The sequence below is a fragment of the Trachemys scripta genome, chromosome 1 (assembly GCF_013100865.1).
Source record: "Trachemys scripta elegans isolate TJP31775 chromosome 1, CAS_Tse_1.0, whole genome shotgun sequence".
NCBI classification, from domain to species: domain Eukaryota; kingdom Metazoa; phylum Chordata; order Testudines; family Emydidae; genus Trachemys; species Trachemys scripta.
In genome coordinates this window covers 23069472-23087793 of record NC_048298.1, presented here as the reverse complement: position 1 = coordinate 23087793, position 18322 = coordinate 23069472, and positions in this window count along the sequence as shown.

Genomic DNA, 18322 nt, shown 5'->3' with positions numbered 1-18322 from the left:
TAGGTCCTTCAGTTTATACTTATACCAGTCTGTGTTAAAGAGCAGCACACACTGTTGAGCGGTTACGCAGTAGTTGAATATTATTATTTGGAAAGCAGTAGCCCCTCCCCGCAAGACCTCTTTCAGTATCCGAGCACCATTGTGCTGGGTGCTGTACGAGCACAAAGACAGAGTCCCTGACCACAGGTGTTTACAACCTAATTTAAGACAGGATGCAATGAGTGCAACAAGCAATAGGAAGGAAGGCGGAAAAGGATAACAGTGATAAGAATATGCTGCTCCATAGAGTAGCTAGATGCTCAACTTCATGGCTCCAAATCATTTAAAAAACTTTTACATAAATATCAGTAAGCCCCCAATAGCTAGCTACCCTCAGTTGGCAATTTTGGGTAAGCATCCCAAGAGCAAGATGCTCTGAAGGCGGAATGCGTAGTATCTTTATAGATTAGTGCATGTGTAAGGGGGAAGAAAGACACTTATGGGAGAAGCAGACAAATGGATATGTGAGGCTGGTAACATTGGGTAGGAGAGGAGTGTGTGATGGGGTGACAACGAAAACATGAAGACATTAAGGAGGAAAAACTGAAAGATATGGGATTAGAGCAAGAGAGAAGTCAAAGATGGCCTCTGGGTTATGGGCCTGTGCGAAGGAAATGGTGTTCTGGTCAAGAAATGACAAAACGTGGCAAAAGATTGGGTGAAGAGATCAGGAGTGCAGATTTGGCCATGTTGAATTTATGTTGATGAGTCAAATGGGATGAGATGTCAGAGAGACAAGCTGAAATGTGGGATTGAATAGAAGGGGACAGGCCAGCAGCAGAGAGGTAGATGTGTGAGCCATTTGCATAGAAATGATAACTGAAGCAGATGAAGTCATCTAGCAAGAAGGAGTGGAAGGAAAATAGAAGGCCAGGGATTGGGCGTTATGGAAAAGTTTGAAGGGAGGAGGCTGACCCATTGAAAGAGCCCATCAAAGAGGTAAGAGGGGAATCTGTAGACACCAGTACAGAACTCAAAGAAGGACAACATGCTGAATAGTAGGATATGATTGACAGGTGCCAAAAGCAGCTGAGAAGTCAAGGAGGATGTGAATGGAATAGGGGCCCTGAAGTTTGGCCACAAAAAGGCCATTGGGTTAGTGCTTTTTCCATGGAGTGGACAGGACAGAAGCAAATGAGGTGGAGTAGGAGGAGAGAAATTCCAGGCAATGGCTGTGAGCAGCACACTCTTATTTTAGAGAAGGGAGATGAGTTGGTAGTTAGAGAGGTGGGTGTGGTTTTCTGAGGAGCGAGAAGATGACATGAGAGTGAGAGGTTAAAGACACAAGTATGAAAGAGGGTCAGAGTAGTCATGAGGCAGAAAGGGAGGCATCACTGGGGCTTGTGGAGGATTTTAGAGAATGAGAGCAAAGGAGAAAAAAGGAGGTGTTGGGATTGAGGAAAGTCCCTTTGTATTTTGATGTGGTTTAAGAGGGAGGGCAGTTTTTATTATTCTGGTTAATGTATTGGAAATAGATGGCTGGCTTTGGGTGGGGGTTGTATAAATGGTGGTACATTTCAGTGTGCTCATTCAGTGTACTAGAACATATGGCAAATTATTTGATCATACGGATTCAAAGAGTGACTTGTGTTCTGCACATTAAACTAACAGAACAAATAAATGATAAGAGATCTTAACATTTTAAACTGGAAAACATGACAATCATCTCACATTGTCTAGACTCTGCATCTGTGTCATTCTTACGTATTTTTGCAATTATTACATTCATTTCCTTTAACTTCTTTTCTGCCAAGCCCCATCTGCAACTTAGGTTCAGACAAGATAGCTTTTCATATTCATGATGTTAGTCACCGTGAACACTTTTGATGGTGCCATCAATTTCAGCCATAGTAAATTAATTCCATTCCGGCAGTGAGATGAAAGCTGTTTTTGACTTATCTACTGCAGATATTGTGAATCAAATGGAAAAATCCGAAAGAAGGCATTTTATAATAATAATTAAGCTCCTTATTCATCCTCAAAAGTCATATTTTTGGGCAGATAGGATAGAGAAAAATCAGTAGTAGTAAATTTTTAGAGCAGAAGTAATTAAAGAATTGTATCACAACAATAATAAACACAATCACCCTAAGGAAAACTCTTTATTACATACTCATTTTCATTAAGAAGTCCTAGTAAAACTGGAGTCCTTGACTAAGTGGAATTTTGGGGAAATATGTTCTTTTAGGTTTTCAATTTTGATAAGATTTTAAATTACTTTTGACATGTTTGAATAATATTGAATATATTAGTGAATTGCCTGTCCGTAAGCAAAGCAATGTGCCTAGATAATGTAGAAATCTCCAAACACAAGGAAAGGGCAGAAAGGCAAACTTCACATAAAATCTCCAAATTCCCTGTGCTTCAAAAGCTAAAGGGAATAGTCTGTGTCATCGAAAAGCAGTGATTGAGAACCACTTACTTTTGCCCTGGGCTGAGACTAAAAATGTTGCCTCCAATCAACTGCTTCTAAAGGTAGGAAGTAAGAAAAATTATTATAAGCTGCCTTAGGGTATTGACACCAAATTTAGTAAACACAGAACAAAAAGAAAAAGAAGAAAGTCCCTGTCCCAAGAAACTAACAATGGAAGTATAAGGCAAAAAACAACAGATGGTTACACTCGGATTGTGGAATACAAGGAAGCAATGACAATTTTGATAGGATTTACAGGTCTGTCGCATCTTACACTGGGGTTACGTTCCGTAGTCAGCGCGTAAAGCAAAAATCGCGTATAGTCAAAATTACATTGAATGTAATGGCTGGTGGAATCGCCCGCACTACAGGTACAGTATTAAAATTGTTATTTTTCTTTGTTTTGTTTTTGTCGAGTGCGTAAATCTGAAATCGCACATGTTAAATGCGCATAAGATGCAACAGACCTGTAGTCTTAGCACATCAGCAGTTAACTAGTGTCAATTTTTTGTAGGCATTTCAGCCAAATAGAGATTTGAGAAGGGATCTGAAGGTGGATAATGAGGTAATTTTGCAGATGCTTTTGGGGAGCAACTCCCAAGCATGAGGGGCAGCATGGGAGAAAACACAAAGGTGCTTGTTTGAAACTGTAACAAATGGGAGGTGCAGGCTGGCATCATGGGCCAATCAGAGATGGTACTCCGACCTTTCGATACTGAATAAGAGAAAATGGGTGGGATGGGGATAAACCATGAAGGGCCTTGAAAGTGAAGAAAATCAGCTTATGATACAATAGAGAAGGGGGAAGCCAGTGAAGGGATGCAAAGAAAGGGGTAGCATGGTCAAAGCAACCTTTGTAGCAGCATTCTGAATGGATACGAATGGGATGTGATTGCATTTATCTAGGCCACAGAGAAGGTTGTGGTAGTAATTCAGACATGAGATGAGAGCTTAGATGAGAGTTTTAGATGTGTGGATGGATAAAAAGGCTGGATTTGTCACTTTCTGTGATGCCACAGCTACTGTGTGGAATGTCACCAAAACAAGGAGCCAGACAATGGCAGTTTAGGACTGATGCCCTTTTAAAAACTACTTGGCACAGATATTTTCCTTTCATATCAACAATAATTAGTTTTTGTCCTTTTACATGTCTATAAATTCTACATAAATTCACAGATGTGTGTGTGTATTTTTAAAATCTGCATTTATCTCCATGCTCCAGCAGACTTCTAGGACTGCCGTCATTTTGCAGCAACTTAAGCAGACCTGACCGTAAAAAATGTTAGTCTGTAAGTGGTAATGTGATGAATAGTCCTTCTAGCTAGGGTAATAGGGACACGTTTCTGCACTAGGTGGATTTTTAAGATTTTATTTGCAGTTCACCTTCATGATTAGTTCAATATAGGACATTCTCTATCTTATAACTGTAATAGCATTTTTCCACTCGCATACCAATGGCCCAGTTCAGATGGTGGGGTGCACTGTTCTGCTCTGCCTGAAGATGGAGATTGAAAGCTGCATTTTGAGTAATGCACAAGTTGAGCTTCCTACATCTAAGAGCTGCAGCTTGTTTCCTGAAAGCAGCAACTGATTCCTTGCAAGCTAGACTATGCCTTTTCCCGAGACAGTTGGAGGCCTCAATTTCTTGAAGACAATAGTGCAGTAATTAACAAGTAGCACTCCTTCCACTTGCAGAGACCTCACAAAACTTTTCTAAAACCCTCCAGTGAAATAGGATAAACATAAGCAGTGCTAATAACATTTCAGCATAAATTACTATACAGTAACTAAATGACCAGCCTCTCTGAAACATACATAAACAGAGTTTAATAAGTAAATTAAAAGACTGCTCCAAAAATATGTATATTTGGCAGTGGCCAGCAATGGATTTACTGAGCGGTGGGGAAAAATAAATCAAATCCTATTAATTTTGCTTAGTGCTTATATTTTTAAGTTTCTTTCTCGGAGACAACACATTCCGGACCTCAGTATTTACCTTCTTTTTATTTCCAGCTGATTATTCCTATTACAGAGTTTTTGGCCACACGGATTTTCATTATGGGGAAATCAGAAAGCATAGGCCTTGTACACACTTAAGAAAATTTGCACAAGTGTTACTAAATTGACACAATGACACCACTTCATGGAGATGAAGACACTCTGCATGAGTGCAAAGCAAGGCTGACACACCTGTAGTTTAAACATTTTTTGCTGGAACATAGGCACAGGGTTTGTCTTTTCAGAAAACATCACATTGTTGACTGTAGCTGTTAACAACAGTTCCCAGTCAGCTTCAAAGACCCAGTAGGATTCAATTTCTTAGTAAACAAACATTTAATACACATGAACATTTGTAAATAGTATTTGGAATATTTCTGAATGATGCTAAAACAAAAGATAATAGGTGGTAAATCTGTTTACACAGACCTTTGTTGCTGTTACAGATATTTAAGTGGAATGTTTCAATGTAACATTTACACTTCTATCAGTTAGTACAGACACTGATCTTCTTTCAGAGATGATTTCTCAGTCTCTGTAGTTCAGTTCTAATAGACAGTGTGTGTCATTTGGATTCTTCAGACCTAGAGACGAATGGCAGCACCTCGGTTCTTTTCCGAACACTGTAGAGTCTTGTCAGCAAACAAGCCTTACAGTTAGCAGCACTCTAACCCTTGGATCAAATAGCTGACTGGTCTCCTCAGAAATCTGTAGCCTGTATCCAAAATGGTACAGATAGTGGAATTATCATATAATATATACATTCTTTGGATTTCTATAGGGCACTGTCTTTTCCCCCAAATACTGAGTAAATTCAAGTAAGAATTAAAAATCTTCACGTCACTGGGCTATCCCATTCTCTCTCCGGCTGGGACAAAATCCCTATTTAAACCAGTTAGCTAATAGCTAAATGTTAAGTTCCATAAAAAATGTAGCCCCTACAGGTGACAATTGCTCTCTGTTCCCTCCCTCCCTCCAGCTCTCCTTCCAGGTCCATAAAGAACATAACAATGGGCCAAATATTATTCTAATGGAGGGAGTCCCTAGTAAGCAAAGCTGGACTAGCACACACCTCTATCCAAAGTGGTACAGGTAGTGGGACCCAGCTGTCACAGCAGATGTATCTCTTAACCCTACGTTGATCACTCACTCAGTCCAGAGGGCTGTCTTTAAGTCCTATATTTATAATCTTGTGCCCTTTCTTCCTCCACGCTCTGATTGGCTCATCCTTCAAATGGTGAATATGTGTGGGACTTGCCAGACTCCTTGCCCACAATAAAAACTTCCTGTACAGCTGTAGTAACAACTACTGAGCATGTCCAGTAACTGCCAAACCTTAGTTCTGTATGTTTGTGGGCCCTCTGAGCTGAGTGCATGCCCTGCTGACACAGAGTATTCTAGCTAAAATCCATGTCTTCTCCGCATTGCTTCTCTCTGTTTCTTTTATAGAATCGAAGGACTGGAAGGGACCTCAAGAGGTCTTTCAGTCCAGTCCCCTGCACTCAAGGCAGCACTAAGTACTATCTAGACCATGCCTGACAGGTGTTTTTCTAATCTGCTCTTAAAAACCTCCAATGACAGAGATTCTACAACCTCCCTAGGCAATTTATTCCAGTGCTTAACTACCCTGGCAGGAAGTTTTTCTTAATGTCCAACCTAAACTGCCCTTGCTTCAATTTAAGACCATTGTTCCTTATCCTAGCCTCAGAAGTTAAGGAGAACAATTTTTCTCCCTTCTGCTTGTAACAACTTTTTATGTACTTGAAAACTGATGTCCTGTCCCCCCTCAGTCCTCTCTTTTCCAGATTAAACAAACCCCATTTTTTCAATCTTCCCTCACAGGACAAAATCTTGTTTTGGGCCAAAACAATCAAATACTGCAGTACAAAACATATGGATTACATAAATACCAAGTGCGATGATGTTCCAAAGCAAATCTGAAGCTCTTTGAAGCTGTACAAGATGAGTGGATGGGTAAGATAAGTATTACAGTGTCATAGAAGTTAGAGATGAAAAAGCACTCTGAAGTGAGCCTGTCCATCTCCCAGTCAGTGCTGGATTGGTCCCTATAACACATATTCTAGTGCTGTGTTCAGTCTAGTCTTAAACTTCTCTGATGGCTGAGAATCTGTCTTTGCTTTCTCCTTCTTGCCAATTTGTTCTTAGGCTGATTTTTTTATAGGCAACATTTATTTCTATTTAAAGAGCTCTTGTAAATAAAAGATTTTTAAAACTTAGTTGCATAAAAACCTTCTGAAGTTGCTTATTAAAAGTTGCTGGCTGAGCCAGCAGGTCTGTATCTCTCTCTGCTGGCAAAAGAGTTCACGCAGAGCTAGTTTGGGACCATATTCTTAGAAGGTCAATAGTGCAGCTTCCTTCAACCTTCTTAACAGGATCTTCAAAGATTCATTTCTTTGTCTTCTCCAAACTTTGTGAGCCTGGACTTTGCCTTCAAGACTCACTTGCAGCTTCAAACCTTCATGTGTAAGTCTTCTGGGACCAGGGCTCCAAAGTCTGAGGCTCAATGGTTCTCTTCCAAAGATAGTGAATTTATACTGTAGAGTAAAACAGTCATTGGAATAGGCTGATATAAATGTGTTCCATACTATTCCTTAACCTATGATCATGAATGGCCCAGCTCGTTTGATTTTATTCAACTTTACAAAGTTGACTCCTGACTCCTTCCTGTCCCATTGGCATCTTGGTGTCAGCTATACTGGGGCTTTATAAGCCATCTTGCCTTTTGTTAAACATTGAAATCTTCATCTCTTTGTTAGGCTTTGCAGTTTTTGGAGAGACGGAATTTCAAACTTTTTAAAAGAATCGTCCAAACTTTAAGTCCCGGCTCTCTTACCAAGTTGCAGTTCCACTCTGCAGTATTGCCATCTACCAAGGCTCAAAACTTAGGAGTCAAGACTCCTAACATAAAGTGATTTTTTAAAAAAAAATGTTGTTTTGGTCTGTGTGTTGATTTTTGAACTCTACCTGCCCCACCCTTAGGTTGAGAGGAAGTGTTACCAATGCTCCTAAATGTATCAGGGTGATTTTGGTCCTTGCTGAAAAAGTTCTTATCTTCACACCTGCCCAGCCCTCTGCCCAGCAATAATTATCCCCCATCAACACCTTCGCTCCCCATTAAGTCTGGCCCCCATCAGTTCTGTCCTCAGATGCCAATTAATTCTGGTCCCCCAGTGTCCCCATCAGTGCTGTTTCTCCCCAGCCCCATCTTTGCTCCTCCTGCAGCTTCTGGAGTTCATCACGCACACACAGGTTTGGGTGGGTGGGTGCAGGGCATGCGTGTCTCTCTTATTCATTCTCAGGCCACACCCCATGCTGCAGGGAGGGAGAGGAAAGGGGGAGCAACAGAGGAGCTGTGCTCGCTCCACGGCTCACAAGAGGGGAGGGGAGCCATGCCCCTCCTATGAGAATGGCGTCTGTTCCTGAGGAGAGGGCAATAGAGCGCTGCTTGATTTTTTCAGCAGCGCTGATTGGCTGATCTTCTCCAGGAGGTGGGGCAATGGGGAAAACAACCAATCAGCTGGGGCTTTCCCTCAGGCAAGGCTCAAATTCTCAAGAGGGCAAGAGTTTCTTTGTCACTGGGAGATTGGCCCGAGTTGAACACAAGTGACTCATGAAGAAATCATGAGAGTTGGCAACACTGAAGCCATTAGATCCTTTGATCAAAATTTCTATGATGTTCCAAGATTAAAGGTATTCAGACCTCAAGGTGAGAGCAGACAGAGATTTGCATTTGAAGTGATTTATTAACTTTCTGTAATGTAGGTCAGGCTAGTTTCCGAATACTGTGAAAGTCCTTAAAAGCTGCCTCCCTCAGTATTATGCAGCTATCATCAACTAAACATTAGTGTAATTTGAAGGCTTTGTTCTTCTATGGAAGGAATATTTGATGTGGATACAAATTCTGTGCTTAGTACTCAGAATTAAGGTATAAAACCTCACCTTTAAATTGCAATTTTCAAAAAATCCCTACTCTACAAACACACCTCGCTAAGGCAGCATGTAGACATGTTTGTTTTTTATCAAATTGCACAGTATCCTTTATGATATTGCATATGCCACCCATCCTCAGTAGTAGCAATCGACATAAAACCCAGCCAGTTCTCCTTACCTACAGTGACTATTCATTACGTTACTTGGTAACAGTAACAGTTTGTGAGACAACAGCGGGAAATATTAGTGCTCGAATCAGTCTGAAAATTGCACCTGATTATGCAAGTGGAGCATGTATTGTACAGTCCACCTATGTGTGGTAAATGGGTACTACTCTCTGACTCATAAGCAGTTCAATCCCTTCTGCCATCTTTTGGTTGAGGAAAATAAATCCTCTTTTAACCCCACTAAGGACACTCAGCATGTCATGAAATATTATCATTATTATTATATTGTTCAGAGAATGGATATATTGCAATGTGATAACAGTTGTCACCAATGTTCCTCCTAATTGTTCTTTGTACTGAGCAGGCTACAAATTCCACTGATCATTACTTTTTTGCCCTTGGGCAATCAATCTTACCTGTGTGTGTTGGGTGTGTGTGTGAAGGGATTGTGTGTATGAGGTGTGGTTGTAACCCCCCCCCACAAGTTGTGTATGTGTGTGTGGAGGAATGCGGTTGTGTGGAGGATGAAGGGCATTGGAGGGGGCAGCAAGGGATGTGTGTGTGTAGAGCGTGTGTATGGAGGTCAGGGGGTGTATGTATGGAGTGACGGGTGTGGAGGGGGTATATATGTGGGGGTGGTAAGGTGCATGTAGGGGTATATGTTTGTGGGTGCTGAGTGTGTGGGATGTGTGTGTGGAGGGGCTGGTGTGGGCTGGGGGTATAGGATGTGTATATGTGTTGAGTAAGAGATGTGTGTGAGGGTGTTGGTGAGATGTGTGAAGGGTGTGTGGGGGGGGGGGGGTCAGGGGGATGGGGGGGGGGGCATGCTGCCCCAAGAGTTGCTCCTCATCCCTGTAGCGCTATCAATGGTGGGTGGGTGTATATAGATCTTCTTCTTCATGTCTTGGGAAGGGCAGCCAAGCACCTTCTTACTCCCCCTATGTGTAACTCTGATGCCAGGTGATGCAGTTGCACCTACATCTCCCAGGGAGTAAAGGAGAGCCCCTCAGCTGGTGTTCCCCATAATCCCAGGGAAGTGAATGGAAAGGTCACTGCCCCTACTTCCTTGAGAAACTTCGACTTAGTTTTAAAAATAATCTGAATCGTCCTTTTAGAAAAGCTTTTCTAAATGTTTGTTTCCAAGCAATTAAAATAATAAAGCTAATAAAAATGAAATTACACAAATATTTAGAACCTGCAGTATTCATTAAAAAATGAAGGAAATTAACAGCCCAAAAGCTTTGAAGTAATTAAAGTTGGCAAGATACTCCATCTATTAAAGCCCAAGAGCAAGTGCTTGCGCTCATGGGATCCACACAAAAAATAACATCAGGAAAATATCTGTAACGATCCAGGGCCAGAATATTTTTTCTAAGAGAGGCCACATGTGGTCTGGTAGAAATAAACATTTTATAACATACCCATAGTGGCAAACTGCTGAAATGATGTCAGGAGTCCATTTTAACACACATCACAGTGAAAAGCAGAGGTGCCTGAAGAGGGGAAGAACATAGGTACATATTATGCAAATATAATAATCTCAGCATGTAGAGTATTTTCCAATACAGTATATAAATATGTGGCGCCATCACAAACTACCTGTCAGCATATTAGTACCATATTGCTGCTTTGGTGCATTGTGACATATTTGTGCTCCTAAAGTTTAGGACCTTCACTTTCTTCTTCGAGTAATGTTCCGATGAATGGCCACTTGTCCATGCTCCTTCAATCGGAAATTTTCAGCAGTAGTGCATGTTCAGTCCACACATATGCCCCTGCTATCTTTGTGCCCCATACTAACAGTATACGGGGCTGCGATGCACGAACCAACCTCAGTTCCATGTCAACTGCCTATGACCTGAGATGGAGCAGTCAGTGGTGCCTGCTTGTTTAGCTAGCTACTGGTTGTTTCTCTGTTTACTTATTCTTTAGTTTACCTCGTCTTAACAGACTAGTTTAACTGTTTTTATTTTTAATAGTTTAGTTTTATTCTGTGTGTGTGTGTGTGTGTGTGTTTTATGGGAGGCTTTGCCTCTCCCACCCCCTTTTCCAGGGGACCTCTCTTTCCCCGAAGGAGCTTTTTTCCCTTGTCATATACTTAAATATTCAGGATTTATGTGTTGCTTTACTTGCTGGGATTCCACCGCAGTTAGTGACAGCCATTTGCAGTGTATCCACTGTCTGGGAGCTACTCATGTACCATCCAAGTCCAAGATTTGCACAGGATTCAAGAGCTGTTCTAGGAGAGACAGGGAGGTAAAGCTTTGTCTCCTTATGATGGAGCATTCTCTCTGACCTGCATCAGATTCACACCTCGAGACCCCTCCGTGCAGATGTCTTCAAGTGACCACAGCACCTCCTTGACTTCCACAACTCAATTACCTTCTAGACCATCGTGAGAGAGATCTGTGGGTGATACATCCAATCTTCTGCCAAAAGGATCTCCAAATCTCTTACGAATGAACTTGGTCACAAGAAATGTGCCATACTGGAGCCCTCATGCCCACGAAGGGTACTGCTGAAGGCCAAGTGGTCTCAGTACAAAGGGTATGTCAGTATGTCTGCATCTAAACCCATAAGTACAGCCAAACCCTCTAGTACTCATTGCTCAGTAGAAAGAACAGGAGTACTTGTGGCACCTTAGAGACTAACAAATGTATTAGAGCATAAACTTTCGTGGACTACAGCCCACTTCTTTGGATGCATATAGACTGGAATAAATATTGAGGAGATATATATACACACACATACAGAAAGCATGAACAGGTGGGAGTTGTCTTACCAACTCTGAGAGGCCAATTAAGTAAGAGAAAAAAAACTTTTGAAGTGATAATCAAGATAGCCCAGTACAGACAGTTTGATAAGAAGTGTGAGAATACTTACAAGGGGAGATACAAACATTGAATCTAATGGCTCAGCCATTCGCAGTCCTTATTCAATCCTGAGTTGATTGTGTCTAGTTTGCATATCAATTCAAGCTCAGCAGTCTCTCGTTGGAGTCTGTTTTTGAAGTTTTTCTGTTGTAAGATAGCCACCCACAGGTCTGTCATAGAATGACCAGACAGCATTCCTCAGTACCATATAAGGATGATCGAGGTGCTAAGGACTCCAGAGATGCTGAAAATGCTACTGACGGTGACCTTCAGAGATATTTATGGTAGCCAGATCTACCAGTCAATCTGTACTGACGCACTCTGCACTGTCCTCAGTACTCCAGGCTCCTACTGCTCAGACTCATCCGGTTTCTGTGCAGATCCACTGAGTACTGCAGGAATACAGATGCTCCAAAGACCTGCTTGTCTACGGTGATGAACCTGAATGTTGTTTACTGAATGTGAGAAGATTCCCAGTACCGCATCACTTGCTTGTAGCCAATGGTTTCCCGATACCCATGGGACATATCAGACAATCTTCTACTTGACCTTTGTCTGCCTCTCCTTTAGTCTATAGAAAGACAGCTCTTCGGACTCCAGCATTTCTAGTCAAGGTTGTTTTGATGATCAACCTTGGCCTGATTCTCCTGGAGCTTTCGCTTCAAGGGACATTTTGGGTACGTTTACACAGCCCGCAGGAGCCAGCCTCTCAGCCTGGGTTGGGTTAGCAGGGCTCATGCTAGAGCATTAGGCAGTGCTTTGAAGTTGCAACTTGGGCTGGAGCTCGGGATGAAGCTGGCAGCTTGGGATGAAGCCCACCCCTCTCTCTATGGTTTATCTGGAGATTCAGCGCCTAATCTCTGGTTGTGGAAACAGTGAATGAACACAATAGGCAACACTGTTCAAAAATTACCCCACACGATAAGGACCAGAAGCTTAGACCTCTTCAGTTGCATCTGCCATCCTGCAATTCAGAATTGCCAGTTACCATGCACGTCTTGCTAAGTACAACCACTTCAACTATAACAAATTTAACTCTTTTTTATTGAACATCAACCCCAGAAGCAGAGAGAACAGACTCAGGCCATCATTGCTGAAGATTAGCTCCTGGCAAGAACAGCAATCCCTCGGCACAACTGGTAGGGCAGCTTGCTCCATTTCTATGTCTTTTGTAATGCACAGAGCCTCTTAGTTGCAGTCCTTGGGAATCCCAAGAGGGGTTCAGAGCTTGGTCAAGGACCTTCCATTTGATGGACTCAAGCTGTTTAGTGAGTCCACAGATGAGTCCTTGCACTCTCTTAAAGATTTGAGAACAACCTTTCACTCACTTGGAATGTATACATCTGCAAACAAGAGGAGATTTAGTACATCACAGATGACACAAAGACCCCCCTCCCATCTCAATTCCCTACTTACCACAGATCATTGGAACATCATAAAAAGAAAAGTAGGATGCAAAAGTGGAAAATTTCAGCTGCTCCACCCGTGTCAATGCAATTGTTCTCATCAGCCCAGTGTTCATTTTGATATCTTGGCTGGAGATCATTAACATGCCCACCTTTTGGATTTCAACCTGCATTATCCTACCCACACCTTCCCATCTTTTGGAGATCATCTCTCCCCTTTTCATACTCATGGGAGCAGATTACTTCTGACAAGGGGTTCTGGAGGTTATAACATTGTGCTACTTCATCCATTTCCATTCCATGCACTTATCCCACAGTCCTGCCCTATCCCTCTTCAGGGAAACACCTCACAAACCTGTACTGAGGCAAGAAGCGCTGTCCCATCTCTGAATAGAAGCTATGGAACCAGGTCCCCCCAGTATAGAGGGAAAGGGTTTTATTCTTTTGGTTCCCAAAAAGAAGGGTGGATGGAGACCCAGCCCTAGATCTCAGAATGCTGAAGACATTTGTCAGAAATTCAGGATGATAACATTTGAAGCTATTATACCATGTCTAGATCTGGGGGATTGATTTGCAACCCTTGATGTATTTTTATATTGCAACACTTCTCACAAGACATTTCTTGATGATTCGTCATTGGTCAAGTGCACTTTCATTATGAGTGCTTCTCTTCAGCTTTCATCTGCCCCCATGGTGTTTACAAAGGTTCTGGCAGTAGTCGCTGCCCCGCCTCCATAATTGGCTACCGAAGGGATGTTTTTACATTGAGGTCCAAGTTGCCATCAAGAGAGCTACAAACCTATTCAGCTTTCTAGGACTTCAGCTCAACACCAAGAATTCCTCTCTCTCTTATCTGCTCAGCAAATAGAGTTATTAGGGGCCATCCTGGATGCTACAAGAGCTAGAGCTTACCTAACAGAAGCCCATTTTCTTACTCTGACAAATTCGATTATTCAAGTTCAAATGAGCGCTCCAACCACTGCCAGTTTTTTTATTGTTTTTTTAAAAGATAAAATATCCCTCTGACCACATCCCCGGTTCTTACCTAAAGTCACCTCAGATTTTCATATTTCAGACGAGTCATCTTCCTGTTTTTCACTGTAAATCTCATTGGTCTAAGGAGGATGCCATCCTTCACACCTTGGACATTAGGAGAGCCTTCGCCTTCTATTTGGACAGACCTAGACCCTTGCAGACTTCTCCTCAATGAGTTGTTTCCATTGTGGACAAAGTTAAATTCACACCTGTGCCCATCCAGAAACTTTCCAAATGGGTTTGCAGTTGTACCCTCTCCTGCTACAAAGCTGCTGATGTCCCATGACATGCAAAAGTTAATAGATCATTCCACAAGCTCTCAGTCCACCTCTGTTGCCCTACTGGTGGGCATCTATATCAGAAATCTGCAAAGCCCCCACATTGGCTTCCAGCCACACATTCTCAAGACACTATGCTTTGGTGCATGTATTCCGAGTGAATGCTGCATTTGCGTCTGCTGTTCTGCAGTCAGTTTCAGATCCTACTCTGAAGCCCTCTCCTCCGGTGAGGAATACTGATTGGGAGTCCCCTGGAGAACCCATAAGGATATTACTTGAAGAAGGAGAGGTTATTTTCCTTGTACAGTAACTGGAGTTCTTTGAGATGTTTGTTCTTATGGGATCTCCAGCAGCACCTCCCATTTCCCCACGCTGCTTCACAAGCTTATCTGTGTGGTATAGAAGGAATCAAGGGTGCTTTGTCTGTTGAAGCCCTATATACTCTCAGTATGGGCACGAGGATAGCTAGGGCGAATGTGTGGACCAAACGGGCACTGCTGCTGAAAATCTCTGATTGGAGGCACAAGGGCACATGCACACCTGAAGTGGCACACCCAGAGGAGTTGAGCATCTCAAAGAATTCCAATTACTGTACAAGGTAAGTAACCTCTCTTCCCTCCTCCCCCCAATTCAAAACATTGCACATTCAGATCTGACTGACCTTTCAGGAAACTGGAGCAGGCTCTATGATGCTGGTGAATTGTGGTTATGGTTACCTAGAAAGAAGTGATAATGAACTATCAGGAGTTATGGACATTGTAAAAGCCTGACCCTGCAAGCCTTCCATGCATAGAACTTCCAAAGGAATCAATGGGACTTCTGTGTTTGGAGTGCTTCTGGGATCAGGCCACAGGAAAAATCCTTGACCTGTGCTACTGTTTGACATCAGTCCAGAATCTGGAGTGCAATCCAATCCTTGGGAATGGCAATTAATTGTCCAAATGGCTCACTGTATTTATTAATTGTACAGAGTGGAGGCCAATGGGGCAGAGAAGATAGGTGGCGACAGAAGCAGACGAGGCAGTCCTGAATAAAGAATGGCAACATCTTAGAGGGAGCTATGGCATGAGCTCAGGATTTAAAATCACGAACTTATGAGTTCTGATCCTGACACTGCCACAGACACCCTCTGCCCCTTTGCAACTTTAACCTCTCAGTCTCAGTTTCCCCATCTGTAAAATGGGGATCATAATACCTTCTTAGCTCAGCAGAGTCTTGTTGGAGTTAATTGCACTGAAGATTAAAACTTCTATGAGCACAATGTGGTGTTACTGGTAACATGAAGAGCTATTCTATTGGTTGCTACTTCCAACTGAAATGTAACCTGGAAAGGGCTAGCTTTGACTTGGTCTCAACCTTCCTACAGCGTATAGTACGTTATGCTTATTAAAACAAATGTAGATGCAGTATTTAATGATACTACTCAGGGGACTGGATCAAATACCAATCTCCTGCACTGGTGTAAATCCAGAATAACTACTAAGTTCCAAAAAGTCCTTGGTAATCGTGCATTTACTTGGGCAAACTAGCACTAATTGTTTGGTGGTGAGAGCTCTGTGTAAGTACTATAGTCCTACCTATGGTATGTATAGCAGAGAACAATGGACAAAAAAGCATGGCTGCCTAATATGTAACTACAGGAGCATCACCTTCTCAGCTGGTGCATGACAATGGAAGAGCCAGTAGGCCTCACAAAACTGACAAAGTCAGAACACTTCTAAGTAAAACATGAATAAATGAGCCAGACACAAGAGTGTTGACAATGGTCATCGGTATCCAAAAAACCCTGGACTCTATAGCTGTGTTAATGATTAAGGTAACTGAGCATTTAATCTCAGCCCTGTGAATACAAAGTGGTTCCATTATTGAGATGTCAAATAATGCTGTGAGGATCTGGGGCAGCTTCCGATGCAAAGCTCTTAACTTTCAGAGTGGAATGGAGATGATGAAACCAGACTGAATGGGTTTCGGGCTGGAGCTGAAAGAGAGGAACTCAGGGCAATGGTGTAAATGGCACATTCAGTTGGTTTAGCGGTAAATGGGAGAAGAGAAATGGGGCCATGGTTAGACCTATGTATTATGAGCTGGGTAGTTGGTGTTAGGCCAGTTCCCTTTGGATAAATATTTACATTGCCCAATCATTTCTACAGTCAGCACTAAAGGGCCCCCTTGTTGACTTTCTCCGCAGTGAGGCCATTGACTAAATAGATACAGGGACTGAGCTAGACTCGCACCTGTACAGGTGGCCCCTCCTGTTCAGGTTGAAACATGGAGTGGACATTGTGGGGAAACCTGCAGTGCCTCTGCCCATAGCTATCAGCCCTGTAGGTAACAGAGACTGTCAGTCTCCATGGCCATCAGTCGAGCACCATTCACAAGCACTACAAGAAAAGGCATCAGTTAAAAAGACTGTGCAGCTCGAGGGATTTTTTCTGGGTTTGAATGTAAGTGACTCCGGTTAACACTAACACTTTGTTTCCTTATTTGTCCGTGTGACACCCAACCTGTAAGGCCCCATGCAGGGCATGTCCAGCAAGAGCCCAGGCTCTAACCTCCATTTTCCCTGTCAGGTCTGTATTGGTGTGGAACCCGACAGAGAAATGGTGCATGACTGGTGAGAAAAAGCAGCTGGGGCTTGTTACCTTACCAAGCCCAGCTGATCTATATAAAAGGTCTGCCTTTCCACAGCTCATTACATCAGACCTTGACCACCACAAACACTCTGAGTACTATATAAACAATAGTTAAACCTGCCCCTAGGTCAGTTCAGGCAGTTCTCCTTAATAACATAGTTAGCATTTTATTAAGACTTTCTCCATCCATCCAAGTAGCCATTGATCAAGTGAAGAGATAAACAGAATATGTCTCATGCTGCTCAACTCCTCAAAGCAATGCTACAGCTCTAGGAAGAAAGTGCTAATTTTGCCAAAATCCTCCCCCCAAAATCTGTATTTTTCCCGATCACATGCATGCTATACGGCTATAACAATAGGCTCTGCTGTTAAGGAGCTGTTTCTCAGTGTACAGCCAATTATGTTACATGCTGCAAGTGGAAAATCTGTGTAACTATTCAATCTCCCATGTTACTAGACTGGTATCAAACGATGTATAAGCAAAAACAACACTAAGGGCAATATGCTTCTGAGTGATAACGTGATGGTTCAGGTGGTATTATAAGAGGAGTCCAAAAAACAGGGTGAATTTTAATTTCTCTGGAAGTAAAACAATCCCCTGGGAAATGCATTGCTTGCTGTGTATCATTACTAATAGGAAATGCAATGAGTATGTAAAAGTGAGGGAAACACTCAGTGCTGTAAATTTAGAATCTGTTCCAAACTGCTTTGAAGTCAATGGAAGGATTCTCATTGACTTCAGTGGGATTTGAATCAGACCCTTATTCACCAATCTAGACATGGGAATGATAGACAGTTCCCTTATGACCAGAGGTCTAAAGCCATGGTGTATTTGTTTTGTTAGGTATTGTAATAGTAAAAAACAACAAAGTTATTAGTGCAACTGGTGGGAAATATTCATGTGGAAAATTTTCCTGCTGACAAATAAAGTTTAATTGAAAAGATTTTTTTCCAGGCAAACTGTAATTTAAATGAAAAATTTTGATTTTTCCTTCAGGAAATTTCAAAACAAAAGCTTCATTTAATTTTGAATTGCCATTTGAAACAAGCCATATTTTTGTTTTGCTTCAACTTAAAATGCTGATTTTTTTTTAATTCACCCGCCCCCCCAAATGAAACAAATCAGGTTTTCATTTTTGGTTTCTGGATTCCCCCTACTTTATTAGACCTCTCTCTCTCTCTCTCTCTCTCTCTCTCTCACACACACACACACACACACACACACACACACACACACACACACTCTCTCTCTCTCTCTCTCTCTCTCTCTCTCATTTTTTTTGTTTTCCAGTTAGATGAAGTTGGGAAACAGTTGCTAACCAGTGAGTTCCTCTGTCTTTTACCAATGGAAAAAAGGGGTCCAAAGGCAAAAAGGAAAGAGAGCGGAGTTCCAGCCCTGCCAAAAATCCAAATATTGAAAATGGAAAACTGAAATTTTCCAGATTCCAAACATCTAAATGAAAGAACATTTTAAGAAAAAATGGAACAAAAATGTTCATTTTGTTTCAAAATCTCATATCTGTAGGAAT